The following is a 12,098-nucleotide window of genomic DNA, read 5'->3' as shown; positions in this document are numbered from 1 at the left end:
CTTTATAAAAGTTGCTTTGAATTGTGTACGATTCAAGCCATCTGTTATAAACATAGAAATATTTCTACGTGTATAAAAGATGGCTTAAACGTACACAGTTGAAGGCATCTTTTATAAAGCCTTGCCAAAGGAGAAAGGCGCCTCGGGCTCAGTGATCTCTGCTCAGAGCACTGACCCCGAGGCGTCTTTCACTCTCTGCGAACCCGCGGGCTCCGTGATCTAATCTACATATTAGATCACGGAGCCCGCGGGTTCGCTGAGGGTCAGTGACCTGGCGAGGGGAACTAAGGGACTGTAGCTTCCTCTGATGGCCCCTCAGATGAGGGGTCATCAGAGAAAGTTACAGAGACTGACGGAAGTGCCAGCCAGTCACAGCGACGCTGTGGCTGGCTGGCACTTCTGTCAGCTTGCCTGACGTTTAACTGGCGGGCGCATCTCTCGTAGCGGCTGCGGCCGCGGCGGGATAATGCGTCCTGCCATGGCGTGGTGGGGCTGGGGGGCCCCGGCAGGGCCCCGGCTCAGCCTCACTTTTTGGAGACTGCCGGGGCCCGGCCCCGGCAGGCCCCGGCCCACTTAAAGCACTGCATTTAACCCCACCCTGAAGTGGCATCAGGGGAAGCGATGAACCACGACCTTTCACCCCTTGACAAAACAGGAAGTGGCATTGTTCTTAAGTACACTACGAAAATATGGTTAAGATATCACTAAAATGTTATATACATTTGATACAAGAATGGATCACCATATGTATCGTTAACATCAGAGTGTATAGGCCTATATTACCAAATGACTGTGAATGCAAGCAGACGTCCAAGGCCAAATGATAATGATGTGTTATTATATAGCATTTACGCTTAAGCGCTTTATATAGAACAAATATACACACAGCCTTTGTTGGTACTCATTTATCGACCTCAGAAGGATGAAAGGCTGAGTTGAGGTGTTTAAGAACAGACTAAATCAGTGACTCAGCCCTGAAGTGTGCCTGAAATAAACCTTTAATGAGTCTCACAATTATTCCAGAAAGACAAATTATTTGCTATTCCTATTCTTTCTTATTTAGGGTTACTGCTCAAAGTGTTACACTTGTGGAACCCCCTGTTTTTTTAAGAGCCCTGAACAAAAAAGCCAGCGACTCCAGAAACAAAGAGCCACATGGCGCTGCCCACAGCGCCAGGAGCTTACATTTAAAAAACATAATAAAAAAAAAAAACAACACCAACCACAGACACTTGTTTCGGCCTAGTCGGGCCTCATCAGTGAGGTGGAGCTGTGCCTCTCTGAGGACGCTGAGAAAGGGGTCCACGCCTGAGTTCCTTAGAGAGGGGCGCCTGCTAATCTCTTATGTATTCGTCTACTTCTATCAAAATCACAGTTCTCCCCTCTGCTTTTTATAGAAAATTTTCACAGCACAGGGAAACGCACTGGTGTCCACATTTACTGGTTTATTTATTGAAAATGAAAAATGCTTTGTCCAGAAACACTGAGAACAGGGTCATGATACAGTAGTTACTACATTACACGACTTGGCGGCGGGAAAGGAGCCAGAAACAGTAAAAGGGAAAACAGACTATAAATGCTTAGAGGACCACCGAATGCATAGATTCTTTGATTTTAAGAATAGGCGCATAACAATGTTATAATCTAAAGGCAAGCCCATTTTACCTTTATGTTCTCTTCCAGAAGTATACATTTTTTACCACAGCAGAAGCCCAAGGGGTAGGGAATGGAGAACTGTGTAGCAATAAGTGATCTAACACACATCCGAGAGACTAGAGGAAATATTTCAATGGACCACTTGTGAACAGCCCTCTAAAAAAACAATACACTATAATGTATTCACAGGGTCACTTGCTTCCCCAAAAACCATTAGTTTCTATCCCATTGGTATGTATTGAGTTGGATTAAATCATCACATACACTTCAAATTAGTATTAAAAATATCAATTTATTTATTTTTTGTATAAAGTATTTCAATAAAAGTATCAATATCTACCATTGAATAGATGTTTATGCATAATTCTAAAACATACATAAACAAATATCACAATATTCAAATGTACATTAGTCCTATAATGTGGTACCTATATTCATCAACAAATTCTTTTTGTCAATGGGATCAGATTTCAAAATAGGGATCTGTTGTTAGCTACCCCTTCCCAATCAGGGGGCACACCACAGTCCATACAATTAAATGCTACCCGTGCTTCCATCGCTCAGTCTATCTTTCATACAACAATCATACAATACCCACCATGTTTCTTTCCTTTAACATCTTACACTTTTAACTCAGAAATTCTTCAGGGGTTTTTACCACAATTATTAAAAATGTACAATTTAATCTTTTCTTCTCGGATTAGTTAGGGGTTAAACTTCTAATGTCCTCCCTTTAATATTCTCTTCAGGCAAGAACGCCAAATGGAAATCTGTGGGAAGCAAGTAGAGGATACTCGATTTAGATTTCGACCAATCATAGTTGTAATTATTATTAAATCCAACACGCTGTGCTTCATGTCACAGCTAAAGGGAATCATTAACTTAGTCACTCCTTCATATCATTGGTTTTTAACTAATTTCTCTTGGGACATAGTCCAGGTCACACTTGGCTCTATCATTGGCTATCATTTAGTCTAATCACCATTTATAACATTCTTTTTGTATCTCCACATGATATCATAGGGAACGGTAGTATCAGCTCTTCTTTAGCGAGAGATTAGTCCCACATTACCTTGAGCTTGTCACTTAAACTTGTCTTCTTAGTCGAGCTACGGCTTTCTCGAGGATATAGTGTGCAATTTTTCTTCACAATAACTGTCCATTTACAGTTACTGCCCCTAGGTCAGATGGAGTATATATGAAGACTTTATCATGTTTGTTGTTTCACAAAAAACACACCAAAGTTTAATCTCCTTGATTACACACACATCCTTGCTTTAATTTGCTCACCTGTGACACCGGTCTGTATAGTTTACGGTCACTCTACTGTCTTTTGGCTATTTTTAAATGATATCCAAGAACCTAGGAAAGTGGGAGACAGAGCATCGTTTTTAATGCTACATCTATTTCTCATATTGCTGACTATCTCGATCAGTTTAGTCATATATCTACAATATCTCTACAATCCACATTATGTCTACTGCATATCCGTACCGCTTAAGAGTAGTTTTTTTTACTCTTGGTTTTAAAGGCTTCTCTGCATATGGTGACTCAATTTCAGCATGTATAGGGGATGCAATTCTTGTCAAGCTTCGATAGCCGAAAGTCGACAGCTGGTGGGCTGGGGAGGGAGAGAAAACAGATTTGCACCATCTATATTAGGAACCCGTGGTAAAAAAAATCTGCATGTCCATATGCATCACGAAAAATCCTACCTGCATGAAATGTACGTAGGTAACAAACGCAAAAACAGCCACAGAACAGACTTTGAGGTTAGGAAATCACAAGCTTTAGCAAACCACAAATAACCACAATTCCAAGATGCGACTTACAGCCAGGGGTGGACTGGTAACAAAAAGTGGCCCTGGAAATGTTTTTCTTGGTGGCACCATGTTACAGGATGTGAGCAAGCCCAACCCCTCTAGGAAGAGCAGAATACAAGATTACCCACACAAAAGAGGCCCATGGCGCAGAGGCCCACAGGGAAATCTCCAGAGTGCCCTGCAGGCCAGCCCAGCACTGCCAGCAGCTACTAGAAGAGAAGTATTAGCAGAGCACCAAGTTGACCCACTTTCTATCATGAGTAGCAGAAATTACGTGCCAGGAACCAAATTGCAAATTCACAAGCAGCGATGAACTAATAGCGGATCTATGTGATGTTACCAAATGGATTTTCAGAGAAGACTTTTTAACCGACCCTTTTTTACAGAAAAAATATTGATTTTTTTTTAATCAATGTAGGGGTTCCCCCCAAATCCCCTCTTTCCCTGTGCTTCTAAATCCTCCCAACCCTCCCCACCCCTTTCTAGCCCTTTAAACCATCCCCATATACATTTTAATTAAAGATTCGATATTATTTCGTTATTTCAGTTTCGGTAAAAAAGGCATTCCCTGTTTTCGATTCGGTAACATCACTGGATACCACTAATAGCAGATAGATTGCACAATGCACACGGATACACACGTGACTCGACCTGATAAAAAGAATAGCACAACACAGCAAGAGAAGTTCAGAAAAGCACTCAGAAAGACATCTCAATCATAGGCGTCCGTAGGTGGGTAATTGATCGTTTGCTGCCCCTAATTGGTGCCCTGCCCCCCCCCCTCCGCACCTACCACCCTCTAGCAAGATATACTTTCAGGTTTGTAAAGGTGCTCCTTTGTCCAGCAGTGAATTGCGCGTTTAAATCCATTTGTTTGCTAAATCTGTTCTTTAATCTGGCTTTAAGCAGACACCCCACAGGATTAGATGGGCCATGAATATCACTCGATTGGGAGCCATCTCTGTGAAAAGCAGGCATCCCACATGCCGGGCACACTAATGTTATACGTTTATATGTGCACCTTACAATGTCATGGCAAGGACAAAAAAGACCTTTCGAAAGTGTGTTGAAGCCAAACATGAAAGACTTAGCTGAAACCTTACTTAATGAAATGATACTGTTGTGGCTATGTGAGACAGGTACACAACCAGGCTGAGGAGGGAAACTGCCTGAGCCTTATAGAACCAGGGGCCGGGCTTGTGGGAATTTTACTTTTGAGGATACTGGAGGCGTGATTGTGGCGTATGCGCGCCTAAACATAGCTTGCTGTTTTACATTCATGTGATGTACCAATGGGCCCTAGACCATCAGCAGCACCTTTTATCCAAACCTGGTTGAAACAATACTTTACACCATGCAAAGTGGTGGAGGCTAAAAGGCTAGAACCAAAACCACTGCATGAAGTGCCGCTGCTGCTATTTCAAAGTGCTTTCTACCTGCTACTTCGGGTCTACTTCGGGTCTCGGGAGGATAGCTCAGGGGAAACGTGCTCGCTTTGGAAGCAAGACGACACCGAGCAACACAGGTTTGATCCCTGGATCCGCGCTTAGAAACCTCTGCGTATTAAGCGTGTTATAAATAACCTGTCATATCATATCATAAAGTGCTTTCTACCTGCTATTTCGGACTTTGCTGCCCAGAATGCCTGGCTGCTAGGAGGCGGGGACTGTGGGGTCCCATTGGACCTTTGAGCCATCTTGCACATTCCAAACCACAGGCTGATGCTGAAGGGCCGCCCCAGCAAAGCGCATCACCGTCAGGCGTTATGGCCAATAAGGCTAAGGAGGCCATGATTGCCAAAAACACTTTGACGTTGGTGCGTGCCTTAAATTTAGAAGCGATAGCAGGTTAAATATTTCTACAAGCCGTGATAAGTGTTGAGGCTCCTAAATACATTTATCGCTTAAGATAGCCTAGAACGTGCCCACAAAAGACAATATGCGAACCAATGACTGGAGTAACGGTTCATCAGATGGGAAAGATTACTAACTTCTCCAGAAGGGAGGCTGAACGAGCACCAGCAGATGTGACCGAAAATTATCTTGTAACAGAACTATCAGCCTCCTTAAAGTGTTTAGGTTCCAAACTGGTTGCAGATGTAATCTCTTCACTCTTAGCGACAGAGAGTGTCTACGAACAAATAGACAAACCAAGTTGTTAAGAAGTATGGTGACACTTAAATCATACTGCAGATTTGATTTATATAACTTGTAGTTTTATTACCTATGTACATCATAGGTTCATGAATGTGTATACATAACTCATGTAATAAACATCACAACATCTTCCCTTCTATAATGAACTGAACAAAATGAGTTTTTAACAATTTAAACTTGTTGACAATTACTTTCATAAAAATAAATGTATATATGATAGTCTTGACTTAATGTCAATTAAGAAAAGGATACACCTATAAAGTATTGTATATCTTTTGATGCACTCGCTTCCTTGTGTTGCTGTAGGTCTTAGTCTCAATTTCTCATTAATAATATACATAATCTTGATTATAATTCCACACTCTTTTCCTGGCTCTTGAAGATGACATGACTGAACATTCTCTTCCATCTTCTCATGTGTTCCATTTTTTGTTAAGTTCTCCTGAGCATATGCATTGTTCATATATTCAAAGTCATTTAGCTTGTCTTTAAACATTTCTCCCTTTGTAAACTGTTCTTTCACTTTCCTTTTCCTTACAACTTCCTCCTCCTTTGCCAAAATTATATCATTACTTGACCACTTCTTTCCATCCTCTAAAATTACAGATTTTCCAGAACACTCCATTATTTTCTGAGGAGGACGAAATCTTGACTCTCCTTTCATCACTCTTTTGGGGTCTCTTACTCTAACCCAATCTCCTTTTTCAAACTTGCTTTCTTGAACATGTTTCTGTCTGTCATAATAATGTTTGTATTCCTCTTGTTTTCTTCTTACTCTGTTAACTATTTCTTCCAAATGTATTTCCTTGTTCCTCTTTTTTGTTATCCATGCAGGTCTGAATCTGTTTGTGGCTATTCTCCCCCTCATCAAAGTAAAAGGTTCTTCTTCAGTTACTGAATGAGGAGTAACTTTATACGTGTTGAGCGCTTCTTTCAGTGTCTCTTTCCATGGTATGTTGTTGACAATAGCTAATTGAATGATACCTTTTATGAAATGATTCATTCTCTCTACCAATCCATTCCCCATGGGATGGTATAAAGCTGTTGTGGTATGTTTGATGGCCCTTTCTTTAAGACATTTTTTGGATTTCTTGTGACATGAATTGAGCACCATTGTCAGATATTATTTCTTGAGGCTCCCCTTCTCTGTTAAAAATTTCCTCCAGAAACTTCATAACTTTCATTGCTGATATTGATTCCTCAACAATTCCACATTCCACCCATTTGGACGTATAATCAACCAGCACAATAAAATAAACTTTTTGTGGTCCTAAAGTTTCATATGGTCCTGCTATGTCAATTGCCAGTTTTGTCCATACAGTACTTGGAATATCTACTGGTTGTAATGGTGTGATGTGTGTTGTTTTGCTTTTATCACTTACCGCACATGCTGTGCAATCCCTAACAAGAGCTTCTAATTCACTCCACATGTCGGGCCACCAATAAGCTTCTCTCACTCTTCTTTTTGTTAAGTTTCTTCCTACATGTCCTTCATGCGCTATTTTCATAATTTTCTCTCTCATCTTTGCTGGAGCTATTATCCGATCTCCTCGATAAACGCATGTATTATCACTCGTTAATTCATCTTTTATCTTTTCCCAAGATTTGATATTCTCCTTGGTATCCGTCCACGCATTTTCATTGGCTTTTCTTAACAATCTCTGTTCAGAGTATTGTTCTCTCGCCTCAATCCATTCCTCTTTTGAAAAGCTTGGATGTATATGTGCTATAATGCACTCCATGTTTTGATCGTCTGTTAGTTCTCCTTTGTCATCACATTCCATCGTGCCACAGTTACATGGCAGGCGAGAAAAACAATCCACCACTACATTTGTCTTACCAGGAGTGTATTTTATACTGACATTGTATTGCATGATAATTAGCGTCCACCTCCTTATGTGTGGAGAAGTCATGTGGGGATTCTTTGAATTCAAAACATGTATTAGTGGCTTGTGATCAGTTCTGATTTCAACCGGTATGCCCCAAATGAGACTTTTAAAATGTTCCAGAACCCATTTAACTCCCAAAGCTTCCTTCTCAATGGTCGAATAATTCTTCTCAGCTCCTCTCAGTGTCCTGGATGCAAAAGCAATGGGAACTACCTCACCATCTTGAATCTGCTCTAACACACCCCCTAGGCCCATGTTGCTGGCATCCACGGATATTCTGGTCTTGGCACTTGAATCAAACATTTTAAGCGCAGGTGCCCTGTTGATTAATGTCTTAATTGTTTCAAACTCCTTCTTGAATCTTCCAGACCAATCAAATCTCGTACCTTTGCACATCAGATTTCTCATTTGTTCCGTTCTATCAGCATAGTGATCCACGAACTTTGAATAGTATTCTGTTAATCCTAAAAAACTGCAGAGTTGATCTTTATTGACTGGATCAGGAATTTTGAGAATGGTGTCAACCAATGACTCTTTGGGTTTTATACCATCAGCATTTATACGATGACCCAAATAAGTTACTTCATTTTTCTTTATCTTACATTTCTCAATTTTGAGTGTCATGCCTTTCTGTTGTATAACTTGTAATACTCCTAACAACTTAGCATCATGTTCTTCTTTAGATATCGCAGATATCAAAATATCATCTTGGAAATAGTGAACTCCTTGAAGATCGTCAAACAGATGAAATACTGCAGCTGCAGAAGCCAAACCAAACGGCATTCTTTTATATCTGAATGCCCCCAATGGTGTTATGAATGATGGTAAATGTCTGGAATCTTATCCAACACTACCTGGTGATATGCCGACGATAGGTCAAGTGTCGTGAAAAATTTCGCTGGCTTCATCGTGGTCAACATTTCTCCTATATTTGGTAGTGGGTGACGGTCCACCCAGATGTTGGCATTCAGGTCTCTCAGGTCGACACACATTCTAATTGATCCATCCGGTTTCTTAACAATAACAATAGGGGATAACCATTCAGAGCTTTCGATGGGTTCAATGATGTCTTGCATGCTCAACTTCTCTAGTTCACTTTTCAATGCTTCTCTGGTGCCAATAGGTATGTTTCTTACTTTGTGTACCACAGGATTTGCCCCTCTTTTGAGTACGATCCGATGCTTGAAACCTTTAAGAATCCCAATGTTATCATTGAACACTTTGGGAAAACTCTTGGCCAAATTCTCTTATGTACTACAGCTATTTTCATTAATGCAAAGAAAAGGCACGTTCTCGCCTGGATGTATCCAGATCTTCAATGATGCTTGTTCCCACCATCCGACTATGGAAAATCCATTTTCAGCAACATACAATCTACAGTATGTCTCCCTCCCTTCAAAATTTAAATGTACCCACACATATCCAACTATATTGATGGGAGTCTTACCATATCCAGTTGCTTTCATTTTTGTCAATTGCAAATCTTCCATTTTCTTTTTCAGTATGTTCACATATGTGTCTACATCCACCATAGTATATGTTGAACCTGTGTCCACCATGACCTGCAACGTTATTCCATTTATTTCCATTGGCACCCACGGGCCCAAACCACTCTCATTTGGTGTGAAAGCAAGTATCTGTACTTCTTCTTCAAATCTGTTTGTGATTGCTAATAGACTACTTGGACCACCAATTTCTTCTAAAGCCATTATGCTTGGCATGGCAGCACCTCTTCCTCTACCATATCGACCATTATTTCTTGCATATCGGGCATTGAATCTGCCTCTGCCTCTACTGTTTCGACACATTTTACCAAAATGACCTATTATTCCACACTTATAGCACTCAGCTGATACGGCAGGACAGTCCTTCTCTGCATTAACATGTCTGAACCGACCACATTTGAAACACTTGTTGGTCGTTCTGTATGTACTGTCTCTTTCTTGTCTAGATCCAACATCACTGTCAGACTTAACTATTCTTTTGACAATGGCAATAAAATCCTCTTCACTGCCATATTGACCATCCATCGTTTCTCTAACTGACTTTATTTCTGCAATCTCCATTTTGTTTTGGACTTCCTTCATGCATTTTTCACCAAGTTCGATGGACCTAGCTATTTCAATTGCTTGATCTAATGTAGGGTTCTTTGCCTGCCACAAACACTGTTGGATGCGTGGATCTGCCACATGCAAAACCAATTGATCTCTCAAGTATTCCTCTGCCACTCCTGTAAAGATACACATAGCCAGTAGACCTCTCAAAGCAGCTATGTAGGCATTGATGCTTTCACCCTTATTCTGTTTCCTTGAAAAGAATCTATAACGTTCCAACACAATGTTGGTTTTATTTCCAAAGTGTTTGTTCAGTTTAGTAATTGCCACTTCATACTTTCTGGCTCCACTTGATGATTCACCACCCAGAACTACATCTGTGTGGTCCAATTCTGGCAAGTTCCTGAAAATCCTGAGTGCCTCAGCACCTATGCAGTTGAGGAGCTTGGCTTCCTTTAAATCATCATTAAACTTGGACCCTCCTATCGCTCATAAATACACTTGAAAATTGTCCTGCCACTGTTCCCATGGACACGCCGGATCCCCAGGTAGTGCCAAAAATGTCATTGGAGCCGCTATGTTCTGCATCATTCCTAATTGATAACACACTATCTCTGTACTTGTGTGGTTATCGCCAATCCTTCTTGTTATACAATATTATCTGTATTTTATTATTCGCCTGCTAATTGCCTGGCAACTGCATTCACTCTCAACCGCTTGAAACTTGGTGCCATTTGCCAATTTTCCTTTCAGTATCAAATTTCTTCAATTCAGTCCATATGCATCTCCGGCAATTTTAACATTGCAATGACAGACATGTGTGTTTTTTAATTTAACTGTGCTTCAAACTTGTCCGACTATATCAGCTGTCACACTTTGCCGCATCCACTTGGGGCGCTCAGCATCACTTCACAAATGAACTCGATTCCTCAACATGTGCGTGCACTTCGCCTGAACAGCTGGGGCTGTAGTTCAAACACATTAACACACGCAGGCCAGCGTACACATCATCTCCTATATCCTCGTAATGATACGCGCATTGTACGGCCCTTCGCATAGCGTTTGCCGGTGTGGCGAAAACGTCGAATCCTTCAAGATGGCGGTACGCAAGCCATGCACACAGGTGCTTTCCTCTAGCATTTACTTGCTGTCGGCCTCGCGCAGCGTTCAAAAGATGCCGATTTAATGTAAGCATATTCATCCACTTATAATTTTACTTCCAATGCGTGCGATTCACGCCGCTACTTGTGCTCACTTGCCTTAGTCATAGTCCTTCTGTGGGTTCTGCCGCCTTGTAATATTTCTGATGTCGTTGGCAGGATCGGCAAACTTGCTTTTCGCTGCGTCTGGGGGCTCCCTCCCTGCAGACTCCTCGTCGCCAATTGTTAAGAAATATGGTGACACTTAAATCATACTGCAGATTTGATTTATGCAACTTGTAGTTTTATTGGGAGGAGCCCCCATGGAGGCCAACCTTCATCTGTTGAAGCATCTTCGTGTATGGTTCCATCAACATTCTGGAACCATACACAAACACGCTGTCATGGTTACAGAACTATGTACATCATAGGTTCATGACTGTGTATGCATAACTCATGTAATAAACATCACAACACAAGTCACAATGGTAACCGAGCACCAAGGGAATGGATTTAGATGCATTGAGTCCAGTGCATAGCGAAGAGCAGGTGCGGGGTGTTGTTGAACTGGTAAAAGCCCCTGAAAGAGACTCAGGTTTAATTTCAGAATTGTTGGCTTCATTTACTGCACCACCCACAGAGTTTGTACATGAGAAGAATGGGCGAGACAGAGAGCTGCATGTTTTAGTAATTGCCTCACTAAACATTCATTCAACACTGACGATGCACATGGAGGTCAAATCTACCCCGTATTGGAGCAAGAGACGATGAAAGTAATTTTGTCTTGGCCCAAAGTAGTGCAGGATGTGTTTCTTCTACTGACATGTTCTCATATTGGAAAACGCTTTATTAGCATTCATGGGCAAATGTGATTCATTACAATGTAAATTAGATTCCCAATCTCTGTTATTGTAAACATTGGTTGATAGAGATATGAAGGATTATACAATCTATAAAGAAGAAAGCACAAGTACATATTATTTAGAGAGCAGAAGTAACTTAACACTGAGAATTATGAAATCCCTATGGCACAGCAAATAAATGAAGATTTGGAGGTTGTTAATGTGGAAGCCTGTGGTGCCATTGGGCCCCAGTTTTTAGACGGTAAGGCAGGGTAGATTGTGGAAATTGATCTTTCCCCCAATCAGGCGGCTATAATTGAGCAGAAGGTAGGGGCCGTAAGGGCCCATAATCCAACAAGCATTAATGTATGCAAGACGGAAAAAGTGTGGGGGTGAGAAATGGGTACAGATAACTGAACCCACCATAGCAAAAGTACCTTTAGCAATATCCAGGGGCCTTTGACTGAAGTGAGCATGAGAAATAAGCACTCTCTTGATGATTTGAGCATGGATGGATGTTGGCCTTGGCTTAAATAGAC

This window comes from Ambystoma mexicanum, chromosome 2q, assembly GCF_040938575.1.
Source record: "Ambystoma mexicanum isolate Mex_15411 chromosome 2q, UKY_AmexF1_1, whole genome shotgun sequence".
Classification (NCBI taxonomy): domain Eukaryota; kingdom Metazoa; phylum Chordata; class Amphibia; order Caudata; family Ambystomatidae; genus Ambystoma; species Ambystoma mexicanum.
The sequence above is the reverse complement of the archived record's forward strand: the minus strand, read 5'-3'. Positions refer to the sequence as shown.